The sequence below is a fragment of the Canis lupus genome, chromosome 14 (genome assembly GCF_011100685.1).
Source record: "Canis lupus familiaris isolate Mischka breed German Shepherd chromosome 14, alternate assembly UU_Cfam_GSD_1.0, whole genome shotgun sequence".
Lineage (NCBI taxonomy): Eukaryota > Metazoa > Chordata > Mammalia > Carnivora > Canidae > Canis > Canis lupus.
In genome coordinates, this window is record NC_049235.1 from 32,666,770 (window position 1) to 32,688,736 (window position 21,967).

Sequence of the window (21,967 nt, forward strand, 5' to 3'; positions counted from 1 at the left end):
AAAGAGGTGAAGATGTATTTGTCATCTAGAGGAAGGCCTAAATATTATTGAAACCATTATTTAAAGCTTTTGAAAAATTTCTTTGCAATTTAAAATAGCAGCCTTGCCATTAACAGCAGACAATCACAGCATTCATCCAATATTTTAATTTTTCTTTTCTTGGAGCCCAAATTTAGTGAGAAAAGTAATTTTCTTTTTCACATATACAATCTATTTTAGTTACTGCAGCAGGCTCCTGTTGTTGTTATTGTTGCTGACCAGCTTTCAGTTCCAAATTTTATAACCTTAATAACTCATGATGGTGGAAACAAAAGATTTTTCTCTCAGTCTGAAGACCAAGTGTTTTCAGCACTCCTCACTAGAAGCAGCCCACCTCTTAACAAGCTCATCAGTATATCTGTGGGAGAAAAGACTTGAGGGAAAAAAAAAAAAAAAGAAAAGACTTGAGGACATTCAACCACTTTGAGGTGCCCAGTGATTCTTAAGGAGCTTCTACTTACAGCCTATTAAATTCTTTCAACAAGTTTGAGGCTATTAAGAGATCTGTGAAGATCTTTCAGATCAGCTTGGAGCATTTTTCTTCTCTGACCCACATTATCTGTTTCTGTGAGTGATTTGAGTTTATCAGATAGTTGATTATATTCTTTATCTTTTTCTCCTCATGTGCTCCGTGCTTGATCTCTCATTAAATCCATGGGACTTAAAAATCTGTCTTTAACTTTCAGCTAAAGGAGGAACTGTGCTGTGAATGGTATGAATTCTTATTTTTTAGGACAGTGATAATGACTGAGGCCATGAAATCCTTTGCGTTGGCTCTCCTGTCCGACTCTGAAAGATGTGTCATGGTCGGATGGGTAGCTCTTCAAAGTATCCCTTGTTGTCTATCATGTTAACTAATCACCAGCAAAGGACTCTTGAATTTGACAAACTTGGGATTTATTCTTAAAAAATGCCACTAACTCATGGCACTTGGGGGAACTGTCATTCTTTCAGCTGATTCATTTTTTATTCATTGTTCTCTGGTACACGAGGAGGAAGGGAGCTCTATTTTGGTAGGTATAATTTCATCCCTCAGTGAAATTCTGAGGCTGCAGATAAATCTGACATTTGCTCTGCACTTTGTTTCTCTCTTTGGACTCTCCCATTATTGCAGTGGGGTTGTGAAAAGAGCCCTGGTTTTGGGGGTGGGGAGGTAAACTCTGATTTTTGCTCCCTGCTCCACATATGGTTAGCAGTATAAGCTCAGGCAGTTCCATAGCCTCTTTAGAGGAACTGAACCTTCCAATTGCCCATTTTCCAACATATTTATCTAAGTCATGCTTAGGAAGAGGAGAGAGCAGATATAATTAGCGTTGACTATGCAAATGTTTATCTTAGTCTGAACCATATGCAATGGGGATTCTTGTAGATAAGTCAGTTTCATATGGTTCAAACCATTAGATCTTATTATCCACACTTAAAGCCTAAGGAGGTCCTACAGATTTCTTATGAGATTTTCTTACTATTATAGTCAGATCTGACTTGAGTTTAAATAGTGGAGCAGATAGATATTGTTCTTAGTATCTACAACTATTTTTTCTGTCTCCTCCCTTTCTTAATTCCTTTCCTTTCCAGTTAAATACTTTCCTTTCCTTCAGAACCTTCATGATCTTCTCATGCATCAGTCTTCCTACTTCATTCATCTTCTTACCTACTGTACACGTTTTGAACCCTTACATTCATTCCATGTGCTATGTGAGATCAAAGAGGGCAAGTGAAGAAGACCTCAGAACTGATGGTAAAAATCAAGAACAGGCCACATTAAAAAGGGATGATGCCTCAATGTTGCTAAAGATCATTCCATTTTAGCCACAAAATTATGTGGTAAGCTTCAAAAATAGTGCGTGGAATTATAGGAATAATAAAATTAAATTGGAAAGCAGTTGCTTGATTTAGATTAGCATTATTAAAGTGTATATAAGTTTTGGGAAGATACTTTGGAAAGTAACTCTATATACTGTCTTGTTGAAAGTTCACACTCCTGTCTTATTTTAGGTAGCATATGAGTAATTGCCTTATTAACTTTTCTTTTCTCAACTAAGTCAAGTTCTAATCAAAGTGTGCACCTCGATGCACAATAGAACCACATAAATGTTATCCATTTCTTTTAACTTTGAGAGCTGTAACTTTGAATATTTCATTTAGAATTTATATAAGAAGCAAGGCAAAATTGAAGTATTTCTGCTTTCCATTATGTTTTAGCCTCAACTTCAAAAAGATACTTAACATTTCAAACTAGCTAAATTTATTTTACTCTTCTTCTAGGTGAGAATTTCTTTAAGATTTCTAGTGGAAGAAATGTATGGCTTCTATCTCCCTACACCTCAAAGGCCCTTTCTCCTTTATTTAAAACATCTTCTGACAGTGACATGTAGAAAACTCTCCTCCATAGATAAAGCCAACATGAAAATCATCCTTTCTTTTTGGTAGATTTAACAGCCTCAAAAACTGTTCATCTATAAAGTTGTGGCATAATCAGAAAATTATTTTTTTCTAGTGTAGTACTTCAGGATTTGAATGTGAGCAACACAATTCGGGTTATTCAGTTTATTTCTTTTTCATAATCAGACTTTGGACATAGGAAAATGTGTTTTTAGATATCAAAAAAGAGGTATTGAGTGTAATTTTCATGATCATAGACTATAACAAAAATAGCTAATTTTTGTGGATTACCATATTAGATACCACAGAGTACAATTTCCCTCTGGAAATATGGTTAGATACATCTTTGGTTGTCGAGGAAAATAATTTTCAGGGTTTACTTAATGTGAACATATCACTTTTGATACACTGCAGCTCTTATCTCCTACTTACCAGGAGGTTATATTTTCATACTGAAAACATTTAATTCTATAGACAGAGGCAGAGTGTTTGTTTATTTTTACCTTGACAGCATGCTGATTGCTGACTCAGTAGGGGCGTCCAACGTGTTTTTCTAGTTAAGGGGTACAGGAGACAAAGACAGGTATGGATAATAGCAGGATTTAAGAACAGGATTGAGGGCAAAATGTGAGGTCCCTCTGGGAGAGAAAAACAGCAGCTAGTCTCAGGATGCAGGGAAAAGTAAGAAGCGTGCCCCTTCTGGAGAAAAATCATCCAGTAAGCATAGGGGAAAACTTGGGAAAGGATCTTCGGGAGGGAAAGAGGACTTCGGAAGACTTGGGAGTTTGGGAAAGAGAAGGGGCCTGATTCAGTGACAGACATCAGGAAAGGGAGTGTATGATGGGGAAAAGAACTTCATTACTGAAGAGTAAGCTCTATGATAATAATGACCTCAGAGGTGGTTGGACCCCTTCTGGAATGAATGGTATCAGATGTACACTTGTTACTTATCTCTTTGGAAGTCTCTTCATAAATAGCAAACTGAGTCTTCTAGTTATTCAGGCCCCAAACTTTGGAGTTATCCTTCATCCGTGTCTATCTCCCAGACCCACATACAATTTGTCTTAAATTTGTATTGACTCTATCATGGAAAAAATATCTAGACCTAGGACTATTTCTGATCACCTCCATTGCCACTCCTCTGGTTTGCACCATTGTTTTCTCTTAGCCAGATTATTACAGTGGCCTCTTACTTGATGATAGCATAGCTCTTGGCTTTTGCCCTTGTCCCCCTGTTCTCAGCACATCAACCAGAGGGAGCTTGTCAGAACCCTCCAAAGTATACCTTTCTCCCTCAGAGTGAACATCCTAGCCCTCATTATGTTCTTTGAGCTTTACTATCAAGGATTCTCACCTGGTAGTGCATTACAGTCCCCTGGGGAGTTTTAGAAATATGCTGATGCCTTGGCTCTAACCCAGACCAGACAAATTTTGATCCCTGGGAGTGATGTGAGGACACTGTATCTTTGAAAAGCTCCCATGCAATAAATTTTGGGATATCAGCAGTGAGTAAGACCAAATTCCAACTCTCCAGATTTTGACACCTGGCAAGGAAGATCAGAGCACCCCACTCAGATAACTGTAATACTCCTTCACAAGTGCTACATTAGCAGGGTGAACAAATTTCTGAGGAACCTCAAGGGAAGTAGGGCAATTACATACAATGAAGAGAAGTCAAAGAAGTGGCATCCTGCCAGGCCTTAGGGATGAGAGATTGTCTCCTAGAGAGAAGGGGAGAATATGTGTCCCAGGTGACTTTATGTATTATGGCTGGGGGACGCTAAAAGGAAACATGTTGATGTAATTAAGAGCTGAGGCAGTAGAATCAGACAGAGGTGGTTCAGTTACTTCAGCAAATGGCTTCACCTTTTTGTGCTACAATTTCCCCATCTGTACAATGGAGGTAAAATCGTACCTACCTCCCAGGGATGGGAGAGTTACCACTGTATTTGATACGTTGTGGGCACTCAGTAGTGTTAAATTTCTACCTCTAAGGAGGCATTTCTCTCAGTAGTGTTAAATTTCTACCTCTAACGAGGTATTTCTCTCAAAAAATAATTGAAAGAAATAGTTTTAAGTGGTTCATGGCTTATATTGGGTGCTGTATAACCTACCTACTCAAAGCAGGATCAGCAAACCTGGTATTGATCAGATTTGCAATGCTTCAAGCCCCATCCAGAACTGCTGAAAAGAATCTGCATTCTAACAAGATTCCAAGGTGATTTGTGTGCACATTAAATTTGAGGAGCATTTTCTTAAGGCATATAAAGATGAATAAAAAAATAGCTCTTGCCCTTATGGAGCTTAGAGGTCCCTAAAACAACTTTAGTATTTACAGAAATAATTATAATGCAGGGTATAATGTGATAAGTGACATGAGACATCCATGCCAAATGCTAAAATACCACAGATTGTTTTAAGCTCAAATTGAAAATAGTATAAAGTTTCTTCTCTGACTGATAAAGTCTGAAAGTTCTTAAAGCTACAATGAACACTTTTCCTTTTCTGCTAACCTCCAAATGCTGTAAACGTAGAGCTTAACATGTATGTAAGTGCAGAGCTAAATCGGGGCAGTTGACGGTACAAGTTGAATTGTTGCCTGACAGAAAAGAAACAAGAAGTAACAAAAGGTAGTAAAAATGACCCAGTAATTTTAAGTCTATGAGACGAAATAGACTCCTCAGAGAAAGATCAAGAGTAAGACAAAGCATGTGAATGGAAAGAGTACAATTCTTCCAAGAATGGAAACCTTAATTCTTGACGCTTAGCACTTTTGAAAATAAAACTTTGTGTTTGAATTTAAAAGCAATGAATAAAACAAAGAAATGGCCAGTTGACCTTATGAACAAAACACTGATTTATTAATTATTCTTCTTTAACTAGTACTGATTTCATCTCATCAAGTTTACCATTGCAGGTTATCAGAACAGGTAGAAATAAAACCACTTAGAAAGAACATCATTAAACTCTGAATAATCATTACAATATACTTAATATTATTGGAAGTATTATCAGCAAAATGAATTAAAAAGATTGTTAAAAGATAGAAGGAGACTAGCTTCAGGGATTTAAGAGAAACTGTACCCATTATTCTACTGTTGCCACCTTCAGAAAAAAACAAAAAACAAAAAACATTTTTTAAAGGAGATACAGAATAAAAGTTAAGACAGTTAAGATAATTTCCATGAAATGCAGTGGTTCAGTCCCTTCCTCTGATGAAATGGAAATTGTCAGATTTATGCAGAAGCTGATAGCTTTGAATTTGAAGATGGTTTCAGTAATATTATAGTTATCATGTTTTATTTGATTTTACAACACAAATATTTAGTCCCCCCCACCCCGTTATTTGTTTCCTTTACTAAATCTCAGCTGAATTTCTTCTTTTTTTGGTTCCTTGTGGTATAATGTGAAGTTGTTTATTTGAACTTTTCTTTTTAATACAAGCGTTTATATCATAAATTTCATTCTAACATCTGCTTTTGCTGCATTCCATAGGTTTTAGAATATAGTGCTTTCCCTTTCTTTTGTTTTGAGACATATTTTGATTTGCCACTTGATTTCTCATTTGGCCCACTGCTTGTGCAGTAGTGTGTCCTTTAATACTGACATATTTAAATATTTAATATTTACATTGTAGATTGTCCAGCTTTGTATTGTTGTTGATCTTTAGTTTTGTACCATTGTAGTTGGAAAATATACTTGGTATGGTTTCAGTTTTCTTAAATTTGTAATATTTGTTATATCTTTTTCCATGTGATTTAACCAGGGGATTCTTCTGTGTGTACTTGAGGAAAATGTGATTTTTATTTTTCTTGGATGGAATGTCTTAACCAGGTGTTCTGAAGTATGCTTCAAGTAAAAAATGTTCGTGTTGAAAAAAAAAAAAAAAACACTTTAGCCAAGGGTACTCACTTAAAATAAAGCCTATCAGAGAGGAGATGGTGGGAAGATGGGTGAAATATGTGAAGGGGATTAAGAGTATGCTTACCATGATGAGCACTGAGTGATGATGTATAGAATTGTTAAATTGCTATATTGTCCACTTGAAACTAAAATATCACTGTATGTTAACTATACTGGAATTAAAATGAAAAACTTGAAAAAAAAATGAGTACATAAAATTTTTCAAGGTTGGGGATGTTTCACTTCAGTTTGTGATAAAATCACATGGCCTGGTGTAATATAGGCAGAAATAATCATTTGAAATAAATGTTTAACTGGTTTTGTCACTGGCTATAACTAATGGTGTTTGACAAAAGTAAATAAATTCAGCTGAGTTTTATTCTTGAAACATAGATGTTGTATATAGTGAAAACAATTTTCAAGGTGACAAATTTGACCGATGAGACTCTAATATAGAAATGAAATTGTTCATGGTTGATTTTATTTACTCTTGTTTTTGTTATTAGTGAACATAAAGATCTGTTTTATTTCAAATTGCATTTTTGTCTGGCATAATTGTTTTGGTTTTTACATTTTATAACTTCAAATTGAAAATTCGTACTTGAATATGTTTCTCTTACAAATGACAACATTCTTAGGGTTAAAAAAAAGATTTATTTATCTGAGAGAGAGAGAGCGCTAATGGGGGGAGAGGCAGAGGGAGACAGAAAGAGAGAATCCCAAGCTGACTCCCCATGAGCACAGAGCCTCAGATCATGACCTGAGCCGAAATTAAGAGCCGGTCACTTAACTGAATGAGCCTCCCAGATGCCCCTTAGAATTTATTTATTTATTTATTTATTTATTTATTTATTTATTTATTTATTTATTTATTTATTTATGATTTTATTTATTCATGGGAGGCACAGAAAGAGAGAGAGAGAGAGAGAGGCAGAGACACAGGTAGAGGGAGAAGCAGGCTTCACACAGGGAGCCTGCCATGGGACTCGATCCTGGGTCTCCAGGATCAGGCCCTGGATTGAAGGCGGCACTTAAACCGTTGAGCCACCAGGGCTGCCCTATATTTATTTTAAATAAGTTTAAAAATATTGAACTTAATAATTTTAGAAATTATTAAGTCTACTCTGGAATGAAAATGATGCAAATTTAACTAGCACATAAAAGCTAACTTATTTATTTATTTATTTATTTATTTATTTATTTATTTATGATTTTATTTATTTATTCATGAGAGGCACAGAAAGAGAGAGAGAGAGAGAGAGAGAGGCAGAGACACAGGTAGAGGGAGAAGCAGGCTTCACAGAGGGAGCCTGACATGGGACTCGATCCTGGGTCTCCAGGATCAGGCCCTGGATTGAAGGCGGCGCTAAACCGCTGAGCCACCTGGGCTGCCCCCTTAGAATTTTTAAAAAATTCTTTTGGACAAGGGAAGCTTGAAGAAAGTATAATTTATTTATTTGTTTTTAAGGTTTTGTTTATTTATTTGAGAGAGAGAGAGAAAGCAGGGTTTGAGGGGCAGCAGCAGAGGAGGGACAAGCAGACTGTGCTGAGCACAGAGCCTGACATGGAGCTCTATCTCACCACCCTGAGATCATGACCTGAGCCCAGATCAATAGTCTGGTGCTTAACTAGCAGAGTCATCCAGGCACCTTGGAAGTGTAATTTAGATAACATGTAACAAGAAGCAATAATACTATATTCTCAGCTACTTTGTGCAAATATAGTGGATATGTCACACATTCTTTTTAGGAGCTAACAATCAGTTCTCAATTTCTCTTCAACATTTATATATTTCTGATTTTGTCACAAACACAAAACATACTAGCATGTTTTACAAAGAGTCCGATTAGGAAGAGGAGCTTGTTCACAATGCATGTGGTCTGTCACCAAAATGAATATATATTTTGGATTTCTCAGCACTTTTAAACTGTTCAGATTTTTAAAAATTCTGTAAGAAAGTCTAGATAAGAGTTATATACTGTATAGGTTATATTTTCTTATGTAAGTCTGTCTTTGAAAGTCATTTATATCTGGTTATATTCCCTTTTGTAGAGTGTGGAAGGTTTCTAGAAATCTGAGATCTTCACAGTTGGAATCCAGAGGACAGCTGATATAGGTTGTTAACTGAATGATTAAGTCAAAGGTAAACATAGATCTTTCTCCGCAGTGCCCTATTTTTCCCTCATTTCACTCTTTTATGATTTGTAGCACTTCAAAGTATTTTTAAAAGCAATCAAGAGTAGAGGAACTCCCTATCCCTGCCATATATCCCATGTGCCAATGACCCATTAAACACCACAGAGATGTGTGGCAAGATATCTATAAATGAATTCTTACACTGATTTTTATTTGAGCTCATTTTATATTTGACATACTACTTACAGGACTTTATTTAATAAGGAAACATCTTGTTTTCATTTTTTTATTAGTTTGTAGAGTGCATATATGATTACAAGTAGTTATTTTTAGAGAAATCAACTTATTTCTTAGGATAAGCAGAGTTATGTGCTACAAATTTTTTTTAAGATTTTATTTATTTATTCATGAGACACACGCACACACAAGACAGAGACAGAGATACAGCCAGAGGGAGAAGCAGGCTCCATGCAGGGAGCCTGATGCCCTGGACCAAAGGCAGGTGCTAAACCACTGAGCCACCCAGGGATCCCTATTTGCTGCAAATTAAATTTAACCCTCTTTCTGCAATATTTTACTTTTGGTTTACGAATCAGAAACTAGATATATGGGCATCTGGATGGCTCAGTTTGTTAAGCATCTAACTCTTGATCTCAGTTCAGGTCTTGATCTCAGAGTTGTGAGTTCAAGCCCCACATTGGGCTCCATGCTGAGTGTGGAGCCTACTTACAGAGAAAAAAAAAAAAAAAAGGAAAAACTAGGTATGATTGGCCAGAAAGTATAATGTTATCATATAGTTAATTAGCAGTAAGAACTACATTTTTTAGTAAATATTAGTTTGAGTTATATGAAATTGCTGATATTTGACCACTGTTGGCCTATAGATAGGGCAGTAGCATGTGGTTAAACTTAATAATAGAGGCCAAAACATGGAATGTTACACTAATTAAAACAATAACAAAACAAAACATGAAATAGGCAACACTTCACTCTTGGGGTTCAAATTTTTATGCTTGAGAAAACAAAAACTAAAAGAAAAACACATATTTCTGAGGAACTTGCTGTTTTTATTATCATCCCATAAATGTGAAAAAGCTAATTAAAACTATTAATAACCAGAAAATTGAGGATAAACTTGAAGAGCCTATACCAACTAAGTTGGATAAACAGCAAAAAATACATATGAGTTACTCTGAAATAATTTTTTGTTTCCTAATAACATCAAACTAACCAAACTTCCTGATTTTAATTAGTGAGGAACAACTTCTTGGTTATTTTAATCTACTTTTGGTACTTATTTCCTTTTTTATTGTTATAGGATTACATGAAATAATAACACCAGTTTACTCCTTTGTAAAAGAGGAGGTTGTGCTAGAAACTCTACGGTGTCCTTTAGCAGTAGGCTGCCATAGAAATGGGGGAAAATAATCTAACATGGTTTAAAGGATATTTATTTAAGCAGTAATTATGAGACTGGAAACATCAGAGTGGAAATGAGGTATGGTTTAGAAGCCTCTTTGCTTTAGCTCATTTATTTTTGGAGTTCATTAAAATGAAATTGTCAAAATTCAAACCATGACTACTTTCCTCTTTGAACTTTTTAGTTTCAGAGAAAAAAAACTACATAGTAATTTGAGTGGGCTACCAGGAGAGGCCAGGCTACCCTCCAGGGGTTTTGACAGTGTGGCACTGAGTTTACTCATTCATTAAGTTACTGTCATGTGTCAGGACGGGACTTATAGGCTGTAGGGTGTGGACCTTAGCAATGGAGATCTAAGCACTTACTTGGTTAGCGTATTGGGACTAGAGCTCTCATACAGGAGCAGGCTCTTGTAAACCAGACTCACGAGATATTAATGTATGACTCCAAATGCAAATGTATTGGTGTATGATTAAAATTATTTGCTCCAAATGTTCAGAATGTGATCCTACTCCGTGCTAACTCACTGAAAGTTGCTTTACAGGGAAACTCAAATTATCACTGCAAGGCCAGTTGGTGAGTAAGGTCTGAAGAGAGAATGGAATGAATTATATACTTCAGTGTTCGATGTTAGTTTCTGATTATTTCAGTGTCTCCAATTTTACAATAGTTAGTTATGCACCTGCCAGACAGACTTACTTGCTCAAAACTATGGACCAGAGTGTACTGTCCCATAGACAGTATTTGGATGCAGATTATATGTGTTGTAGACTTCTGTTTCTTTTCTTCATTTCACATTATACTTTCATCCCTGCCCCAGAATTTTATATATGTTACTAACCCAACTGCTTAGGACTTTGCCCCAAAAGGTGCTTAAGAGATAGATGTTTATCAGTCGATACATATAGTTGGCTTAGTAGTTTTGGTTATTATTTAGAAATAGTACTTATTTTACTTCTAAGATACATTGGGTATAAAATATAGTTTATTGCTTCATTCTAAGATATGTATATGTATAGTCTCTCGTGTGTGGGTAATGAGAAGGGCATGATACTTATCTTTTGTGCCTTGATGCTTTAGAAGTTTAATTTTTTCTGATTACATTATTTTGCAAAAGTTCTGGATATGCTGATGGATCTTGGATTTTTTTTCTTTTATTTTTGCTTGCCAAATAAAGGTTAAGATTGTGAAGACTCTTTCCAGAGTCAGCTTCAGAACTAGATGAAACTTGGAGCATCCCTAATTCTTCCCAATTTAGTGAGGCTCTTTTTTTTTTAAACTTTTTTTTAAATTTTTTTTTTATTTATGATAGTCACAGAGAGAGAGAGAGAGAGAGAGGCAGAGACACAGGCAGAGGGAGAAGCAGGCTCCATGCACCGGGAGCCCGACGTGGGATTCAATCCCGGGTCTCCAGGGTCGCGCCCTGGGCCAAAGGCAGGCGCCAAACCGCTGCGCCACCCAGGGATCCCATAGTGAGGCTCTTTGTGCTAATAGTGATTTTAAGTTGCAAGAGGGAGTGGGGGAAGGAGAACCTCTTTTTGACACACTTCAAGGTCACACTTCAGATGCTTAGTCATTTGTCAGGAATCTGAAACTTGTTGCTGGTTCTAGTCTAGTCTTCACTGAATGGATGATTTTTACCCCCTAAAACTGCTGTCTTATTAAAATTAATGCTTACACAAGATACTTTGCTTGTACATAGAAAAGATAATTTTCATGTTTTGATAATCCCTCAAAGCATGAGTCTGCAATGTAGACTCATGGGTTGAAAAAGGTACTAACTTTGAAAAACCAAAGCAGATTAATCTTTCAGAATACTTCTGAAACCACCAACTTCTGTTTTCTATTTTATATTTCTATACCTAAAAAAAAAAAAAACCAAGCAAAAAACTATTTCCCCACCATTCTCTCCCCCCTTTCTAAAAATACTTCCCTCTTCATTTGCTACCCCATAACACACGCCAAAATTTAGCCCATAGTGAATTTTTGTAGCCAACTTAGAACCCCAAAATAGAAACTGCTGACAGTTCCTTAAATACAGTAACACTGGCAGGTGCCTTGGTAATAAATTCACAAGCTTAGAATCCACAAAACAATAAAGTTATGCAAATTGGAGCATGTAGGAAGAATAATCTGAAACAAATGGCAAAGCAGTAAGTTTAGCACTGGGGCATTCTGGTTTTACTCACATAAAACAAATAATCCTGAGGAGAATCATAAGGAAATTTAAGATCAAGGAGGAAGAGGCACAGACATAATAAGTAAATGAGGATGGTTTGAGCTGACCAATTAACAATTGATTTACCTATCACCACAACCATAGGGGAGATGAGAAACTGATCATATGGTTTTGCATTTCAGGTATAAATAACAAAAGGCCAATAGCAAAAAGAGAGCTATTCTGATTGTAGTTATCAGAGTTGCACGGTTTTAATTGTTCCTTCAGCAACATTCCCATCAGTCATATTCAGATTAGTTGTTTAATTTTAGTTGAATAATCAAGCATGCAATACATTTTGAATTCCGTTTATTTTAAATGTCCCCACTTAATTACCTTTTACTTTTGTTATTAATCCCTGATATTATTGGGGATTATATATTAATAGAAAGTTGTTTTTTTTTAATATAAAGAAGAGGCAATATGTTCAGTTAGCTTATTTTTAGGAAATGCATATTTTCAATTAAAACTTAAAATAGCTCTAACAACCACATACGAAAATGGAACTGAGGCATATAGCACCACCTTTTGTTAGGTGTGTGGTAAAATGTAACTTTTGAACCTATGCTATGGCTTGCAGACTGTAGCCGAAATGTTTAGCTTTTTCTTTTTTTTTTTTTATCACCTTTAAGTAATTCTCAAAGAAGTTACAAAATGCCTGTTGTGTGCACAGGAAAAACATAGTAGAATAATGACTATTTTAAATTAATAATTTAGTCATCCAGAACATGAGAAACACCTAACTCTGGGAAATGAACAGGGGGTAGTGGAAAGGGAGGTGGGTGGGGGCATTGGGGTGACTGAGTGATGGGCACTGAGGGAGGCATTTGATGGGATGAGCACTGGGTGTTATGCTGTATGTTGGCAAATCGAACTCCAATAAAAAATATACAAAAAATAATTAAGTCATCTTATTTGAGGTGAAAATATATTGGATGACTATACGTTTGTTGTATGTGGGAGCTGTAACTACCCTTTTCACACTGTCACCTATTACCTAGTGCTGTTTTCTGGCTCTGGATACATTCTGAATATTACTGAAATAAAGGACAATATCGTTTACAAACTAGGTTTTACAAAAATTGAGTTTAAGGACATGGTAGGGACCATCTGTGCAAAGCCTCTCAGGAAGAGGAGGTCTAGAGAAATATGTAGAGTCACAGAACTAAGTCACAGATGCTCAGGTCACAGAACCAGGACTGGAACCCACACACTAAACTTCTGTCAGGCTCAGTACACCTTCCATGACCACATTTGCCAGACATTTGAAAGTTTAGGCATGTTTAAAAATAGTGCGTTATTTTCTTTGGAGTTCTAATTAAAATTCTTTCTAGGGAGAGGAGTGGGAACTTGACACAGATATGAAATAATTTTTCAGATTATTTTCTCACTTAAACATTTCAAACTAATGACTAAAATGTTCTGGTGGAGACAAGATTGACCACTAAATATAACATGGTCTGTGTAACCAGAGTTCCCCTGAGAGGCTTCCTCATCTCATCTCAAAGATGATTTTTTATTTTTTCACAAGTCTATAATTTGTAGCTGTGTTTGTATGTCTCTGTATGTGTATTCTCTAAAAATCCTCTTCCTCATACATTAGGCTTGATTTTCACTTCTCTTCTAGCATATAATTGTTCTAATTAGATTCATGAGAAATACATAAAATTTGTGAATATCCACAATTGGGCCAATAAAAGAAAAGAGCACATTGGAAGGGAACTATGGCAGAAGAACCCTCCAAAAAATGGTTCTTCCCTGGCTACTCTGTCCTAGATGTGAGATGCTGGGCAAGTCATTAGGCCTCTGTACATTTCCATTAATTCATTTGTAAAATATTTTTCTTAAAATTCAAGATAGTGGTTATTCAAGTGATTGAAAACACCACTTCTCATTTGGGCCTGTCTTTTGTGTTGAAACTTGAAGTTATTCCTTTTCCTATACAATAGACCATGAGCTAATAATTTTGTTAGGGACAAAGAAATCAACAATTACCTTTTAAAAAAAAGATTATTTATTTATTCATGAGAGACACACAGAGAGAGGCAGAGACATAGGCATAGGAAAGAGCAGACTCCATGAAGGCAGCCCAATGCAGGACTCAATTCCGGGTCTCTAGGATCACGCCCTGGGCCAGAGGCAGGCGCTAAACCTCTGAGCCATCCAGGATCCCAATCAACAATTCCCAAGTTATGAAACACTGAAAAAAGGCTTTATTTCAGAAGTTAGAAGACCCTTTGATAAAGCATCTATTATGAAAAGATAAACTCCCGTAACTTACATAATACTCATATAAAGTATTTGCTTGAGAATGAGAGGTCTTTTTATCATGCCAAGTTTAGTGTCTTGTATAGTTAGAGATTAAGCTGTGTGCCAAAAGGTACTAGGTAAACCATATTCTCTGATTACAATATAATAGAACCAGAAATTATTAACAAAAAGCTATAATGCAAAATAAACAATTACTTGGAAGAAATTAGCCGTTCAAAACTATTGGGTCAGAGGCAATTAAAACTGCAATTATGAGTCATTTAGAAAATAAGAACACTTTTCAGGGGAAAAAAAAAATCTCCTGAAGTGCAGCAAAGCCATATTAACAGGCAAATATATGGTGGCAAAATATTTCACTTTAAACTACAAAAAAAAAGAACATAGAATATTTCTTAAAATATAAAATTTAAACATAACAATACCAAGGGGAATTGGATAAGATAAAAAACAAAATTAAAGAAACCATGAAAGGTGGTGCTTGTATATCCAAGAGTTGGTTCTTAAAAATAGTAATTTAAAAATATTTAGAAATATAACTAGGAACAGGTATAGAGCAGTTATTTTAAAAATGAATAAAGAGGGGCGCCTGGGTGGCTCAGTCAGTTAACTGTCTGCCTTCAGCTCACGTCATAATCCCAGGGTCCTGGGATCGAGTCTAGCATTGGGTTCCCTGCTCAGCAAGGAGTCTGCTTCTCCCTCTCCCCCTGCCCCCTGCTAGTACTCTCTCTACTCTATCTCAAACAACTAAATAAATACATCTTCTTTAAAAAGTTTAAATGAAATACAAATTTTAATAAAAATAGAGCTTATAACCGGATTCTTTATGAAACTTGGTAGTAGGTAAAATTTTAGTGGGTGACTACTTATAATTTTGGAGTATAAATCTGCAAGCTCTCAAAATGTTTGTAGTGGTAAGCTTTCAAATTTTTAAGGAGCAAATTTTTATTTGCCTAAACAGAAATTGATAGAAGGTATCCCAATTAATATTTTTGAAGGTCACATAATCCTGAATCTAAAACTTAGCAGAGAAGACCACAAAAAATATATATACACCAATCCCTAATATGAATATATAGGCAAAAAGTCTAGGTAAAATACAACAAATTAAATTTAGAACTATATTAAAAGAATAATTCAGCTCAGCCAAGACGTGACTTACTGTCAGGAATCCATTAATAATTAATTACAGAAATATATCAAAAGAAAAAAATCTCACTGAAGATGGATAAAAAGCATGACAAAAGTCAATTCCTATTCCTAGGGGAAAATATTAATAAACTAGACATAAAATAACCTTCACTGTATAAGAAAATGTACTTCAGTCAGACAGCATCAGAGAAAAGTGAAATGCCAGAGGCATTCTTGCCAAAATTAGGGCATTTTTATATTTGATGATATATTAAAGGTTATTGGTGGTGATTACTTTTTCAAAATATCAAAGTTTTTTAACTATATTAGTGAATACATGTATTTATCTCTATTACTTCCAGAAACTCCATTAAAGTTACAATAAACATTTTTAAAAGTATAAATCATAGGAGAGAGGCAATAGGAGAAGAGATAGAGAAGAGTGTACCAATATACTTCTGGAACATGGGAAGAGGGCTAACTTAGGACCGTGGAAGAAACTCAAACTCAGTGTCTACAGGGAGAGTAACATTGATAAGCAAAGCAAGTTATTTTGTTCCCCTAAACTCAAAAGGATCCAAGGATTACAGGTGGAGATGAGGCTAACAACTGTATATGATGGTTGGTTGAAAGTTTATTTAAGTAGCAATCAGGTCACTGGATCATTTCTCTCCCTTCTTTGCCCTACTACCCTACACTATTAGGAGACTACCCTTCTTCTTGCCCAATAGGGTTAAGAAGTTGACTATTTGAAGAAATTAATCCACAGACTTTTGAGACTTTGGGACACCTGGGATATGGGAAGTTGGGGATGAGGAATTGGATTGATAAATAGGGGATTAAGTGAAAGTCTATGTCCTGACTGTAAGAATTGTCAACCTACTTCCCACTTGCTGGCCCGAATGCCTGATATTTCAGAAAAACTCTGAACTTTAAAGAGAGAAATTAAGCTCCCTAAACAGGAGAAAGAGAGAAAGAAAGAGAGCAAGAAAACAAAAGAACAAAAAAAAAAAAAAAAGGAAGAAAGAAAGAAAAGACTCAGAAGAAACACCTTTAATGCAGGGAACAGAAGAAAATTTAGAATAATTTAACAATAGTCTCAGAGAAAAGCAATATATTCCATCAACTAAACAAGAGAAGGATACAGTTTTTGTTCTACCATAGATCCTTTATTTTATTTTATTTTATTTTATTTTATTTTATTTTATTTTATTTTATTTTATTTTATTTTTTGCCTTAGACTCAGTTTCTCCTCCTATTGTTTTTTTTCTTGGACTCTGTTCATTTTCACTCTTTCCATTTTTTAGCCTTGTACAGTCTTTATGCCACCAAGATTCTAGTTGTCTTCTGCTGGCAGGACTGACACTGAGAGATCCCATTTCCTGGTTCATCCTGGATTGCTCGGAATGTGTTCCAAGGCCAGAGCAGGCCCATGACATTGTTAATAAAGATGGATTTGCTGCTAAGCCTGATCCAGTGCAGAAGACTGGGGTGTTTTTAATTCCTTAGGCTCCAAGATTCTACTAGGGACTAGAGGAGGATAAGAGTGAGAATGAGACATGTCAATGTTAAAAATGTAGGAAGAATATTGTGGAAGACACTAACAGGGAATGTAGATGCATCCTCAGGTAAGGGGTGGGGATAAATGCTAAGCTGCTGGTCTAAGAATGCCTAGGATTTTTAAAGGAGAAAAGGGCAGGACTCTGAGCCATGCTGTATGTAGGATGATTCCAGATCATTACTTTCCCGCTCTATCAGCAGAAGAAGTGCGTGGGGAAGGGTTCATGCCAGATGTGGTGGTGGGTAGGGAGTTTTATGTTTGGGAGGCTAATCCAAATGTCAGGGACAAGTGTCAGTTGGTTGTTAAACAGTATAATTCAAGAAGCTTTTCAGCCACATAAACATTTTGTGGCTTGCAATTTTTTCACTTTTTTATTTTATTGTTCATATGAATTGAATTAAATAAATTTTATAATTAGAAAAATCTGTGTTTCAAAACAACCGTCTTTTTAAGGAAAATCAGGGATTCACCTTCTCTAGTCAGCATGGCTGAGATCAGGTTTTCACTCAATTGATTGCTAGCTATAGGACCTTGGACAAATATTTTAATCTCCTGCATTTCAGTTTCCCCCTGAACAATGGGAATAATAATAGCACATAGCACATATTGTATCAGGATCAAATAACTATTATTTTTATTCACATTTTCGTATAGCCTCATTTTGGCTTCTCCATGAGATATTTATTTAATTCTGGTTATCCACTTATTGTATCTTACCCCCCCCTTTTTTTTACTTCTCATGTTTTCTTTTCTTTACTTTTTTAAAGATTTATTTATTTTTTTGTTTGTTTGTTTGTTTATTTATTTATTTATTTATTTATTTATGAGAGACACAGAGGGAGAGGCAGAGTCATAGGTAGAGGGAGAAGCAGGTTCCCTGTGGGGAGCTCAATGCGGGACTCAATCCCAGAACTTCAGGATTATGCCCTGAGCCAAAGGCAGATGCTCAACCACTGAGCCACCCAGGCGTCCCATTTCTCATGTTTTCACATTCAAACACTGATGCAAATGTAGCCACATATTTAAGTACAGCTCAGCAAACAAGGGGCTGTGCAGTGAATTCTGTAAACAGAAGCTTGTTAACATAACAATATCTAAGAATATAAATAGAATTTTCACTTTAACATAGGCAATTTTCATTATGAATGTATGTGGCATTCTCTCTATACCTTAAAGTATAAAACTGGTAGAAATTTGGTTGCAATGCTAGCCATTTGAGATAGTCAATTATAATTGCTAGTTTAGTTTCATGTTAAATAGTTCTAAAATGTCACTCTTCAAGTTGAGATGGGTATCGATATACACGGTAGGGGTGATGATGAGTGAAATTTGAGATGTTATCATGTTAATTTCATGTTTCATAAGCAGGCAAACTATTCCTGCTTATTTATTCCTCATGTGTTTACTTTTGAGGAAGCCAACTGAACATTAAGTTCTTGTTGATGTATTTCTTTAAAAAGTAGTGGTGCCATACCACGTACTGTCATTATTTAAAAACTGTGACATTCTGACAGTGTGTCAGAGAAAGTGGTGGCTCTATGAAATTTACATTCCTAAGTTTGTAACTTAAACTAATTTTGTCAGGGAATATTTTATAATTACCAAATTAAAGAACTGTATGATTAAAGTAAAATGAGCTCTGCATGTGCCTAGAAACATAATCTCTTAATGCTTTTGTTGGTTTTTCTCCAATGACATTATTCTGTAACGTATATAATTTATTGCAGAAATAGTAACAGAGTAAGGTTGTTTTCCAGCGATTGTAATCATTTGGAGAAACCCATGAACAACTTAGTATGTTGAATTATTTTCACATTCAATTTAGTGATTTTTAAAAGAGGAACAGCAAATCAACCAACTTCAAATGCCCCCCTCCTTCTCATACTTCTGTATTTTATTTATAGAAGAGGAAACCTTTCTTCATTTCTTCCTGTCAGCTGCGCAGAGGCAGTTCTACTGAAATTGGGTAAAAGAATATCCAAAATACTTTTTAGCACTTTGAGTTCATCTCTGTTAAATAAAAGGATTGAGATGATTATTTTTCTAGTTAAGTTGATACATAGTTTAAAAAGCAGGTTTTTTTTAATAGTTCTGTATAAAGCTTTAAAACATGCTTTCTCAGTAAGAGGAATTTATTATTACAGATGAATTTCGTGGAACTGTAATTAATATTATTTATATTTTGGATTCTAATGTTAGAATAATAGGAATTCTTAGTTCCTTGATCTGTAATTTTTCTCACACAGGCCACTTGCCCACTCTTTAGCCAATCTGGTCATTTTGTAAAACTGTAAGACTTGAGCAGTGTGTTATGTTCCACAGTAGACTTGATTACTACTGGATAAAGCTTAGTAGCCATATTGGAAAAGCCATATTGGTTATTTTTGAAGGAGCCTGTTTAGGAAATTGGACATGTGCCACTGTATTCAAGAAAGATAGTGCATATTTATGGAACCATTGCTCTTTCTGAAACTTGAAGGCGTTGGAAGAATAGCATCTATGTCTGTTAAGAAATTATAAAGCTGTGAATTATGGATAAATTACTTAACGTCTCTGGGCCTCAGTTTTCTCATCTGTAAAATAAAGGTACTGCTTACTTTTTCCAGTGACCTCACAGAATTTTTCAAATGAGATCATGATACAATCAATCTGAAAATGCTTTGAAACATGTAAAGCACTATGCAAGTGTAAGGGATTGTTATTTTTTCATTATTGTTTTGTAATCTAGAATTCCAGTAGAGATAAGTACCTTTATTTTATTTAAACAAGAAGGGAAGTAGACAATTATTGTATTTAGGGTAGTTCAGGCCTAAGAAAATAGAAACAATGTGCCTCTGATGTAACAAAGTATGTATGTAAAATCAGTTGGATATGCAATAGCAACTTACTATGTTGGCAAGTTGAAGTGTGTGGTAGAGTGCCATTATTAGTCTTAGAGGGATCTGAACAGAGTAAAACGAATGATGATGATGTTACAGTGATAATGACAACAATTACAAAGATATAAGCTGTACTGAAGCTAGGGGTTGTCTCTTTTTTCCCTAATGTTTTCTGAGCCAAAAATTAGGCTCTAGTGCATAGATACTTAATAAATCTTTGATGATATGAACAGCACTTATGTTAGATACATTCAGAATTTGCACCTGTTTCCACATAGCTCATCAAGAATTGGTTTAGTACTTTTCTGCTTCTCTTGAGATGATTATGTGGTTTTGTCATTTATTACTATGGTGCCTTGCATTAATTGCTTTTCAGAGAGTAAACCATTCTTGCATTACTGGGGAAAATCCCACTTGGTCAAGGTATAAAAATAGTTTTTATGAAGTATTGATGGATTCTGTTTGAGGAATATTGGTCTGTAATTTTCTTCTAATATGTTTGTCGATTTTGGCATCAGGGTCATACTAGCTCATATTGGGACAAAGCTGGGAAACTCAATTTTCTGGAAGAGTATGTGGAGAGTTGGCATTCTTTTTTTCCTAAATATTTGATAGAATTCAATAGTGAACTTCACCTGAGCCTGTAGTTGTTTTGTTTTGTTTGGAGGAATATGTTTAATTACTAATGCAAATTCTTTAATAGATAAAATATTACTCATATTACCCATTTCTTCTTGAATTGGGTAGTTTGTATTTTTCAAGAGATTTGCCCACTTCAAATGGGCAGGCATAAAGTTGCTGGTAATACTCTCTTATTACCCTTTGGCTATCTGTAGACTCTGTAGTGATGTCACAGATTTCATTCCTGATATTAGTAATTAATATCTTTTCTCTTTTTTTCATCATCAGTCTAGCTAGAAGTTTATCAGTATTATAAATCTTAAATAATCAGCTTTTGGCTTCATCAGTAGTCTGAATTATTCTACTATTTTCTGTTCCTTTGATTTCCACTCTAATCTTCATTATTACCTTTCTTCTACTTGCTTTGGGTTTGATTTGTTCCTCTTTTTCTAGTTTCTTAATGTGGAAGCTGAGGTAATTGATGTGAAATCTTTCTGCTTTCAGTTATATGTATTTTCTCTTAAATATTACTAATACTGCCTTAGCTACATTCCACAGATGTTGATATGTTATGTTCTCATTTTCATTTGGTTTAGAATAGCTTCTTTTTTTAAAAGTGTATATACCATGATGATTTCATATACATATACATTGAGAAAGAATTCTTCCTGTTGATGTGATTAATTAATGCATCTCTCACCTCACATATTTACCATTTTTTCCTGAAAACATTTGAGTTTTATTCTCAGCAAATTTCAATATTATGACATAGTGTTATCAACTGTAACAACATGTTATACATTAGGTCCTGAGATCTTATTCATCTTACAACAATATATCAAAACTAAAAGTTACTACTCTTTTATTGCCCTTTCCTTATCCTCCTCCTAGACCTCAGTCCCAGGGAACTATTATGGGTTTGTCTTTCTTTCCTCCACGTGGAAGTAATACTACGTAGTGTTTGTCTTTCTCTGATTTATTTCACTTAGCCTAATGCCCTTCAGGTTCATTTGCCAAATCATAGATAGTTCTATTTTCAATTTCTTGAGGAACCTCTATACTGTTTTCCTTAGAGACTACCAGTTTACATTCCCATCAACAGAGTACAGTGTTGTCCTTTCTCCACCCACTCACCAGCGTTTGTTATCCCTTGTCTTTTTTATCATAACCATTCTAACAGATGTGAGGTGATATCTCAGGGTGGTTTTGGTTTGCATTTCGCTAATAATTAGTGATGTGGAACACTTTTTCATGAACCTGTTGACCATTTATATATCTTCTTCAGAAAAATGTCTCTTCAGGCTATTTGTCCATTTAAAAGTTGGGTTCTTTGTACTTTTGCTGTTGAGTTGTAGGAGTTCCTTATATATTTTGGATGTTAACTCCTTATCAGATATGTTATTTTGCAA

At 35.2% G+C, this 21,967-nt stretch overlaps 1 protein-coding gene across 6 annotated transcripts in view; it reads left to right on the top strand.

The window, feature by feature from the left end:
* The window catches only part of HDAC9 (histone deacetylase 9), a 911,202-nt gene that overhangs the window by 219,947 nt on the left and 669,288 nt on the right, over positions 1-21,967 (top strand). Inside the window, exon 1 of one of the 6 annotated variants that reach the window (XM_038557041.1) lies at positions 8,433-8,467. The exons of the other annotated variants lie outside the window; for them this stretch is intronic. The gene's annotated coding sequence lies outside the window, so the exon portion shown is untranslated. Of the gene's footprint in view, positions 1-8,432; positions 8,468-21,967 lie in introns of those variants that run through there. 6 annotated transcript variants of the gene reach the window in all.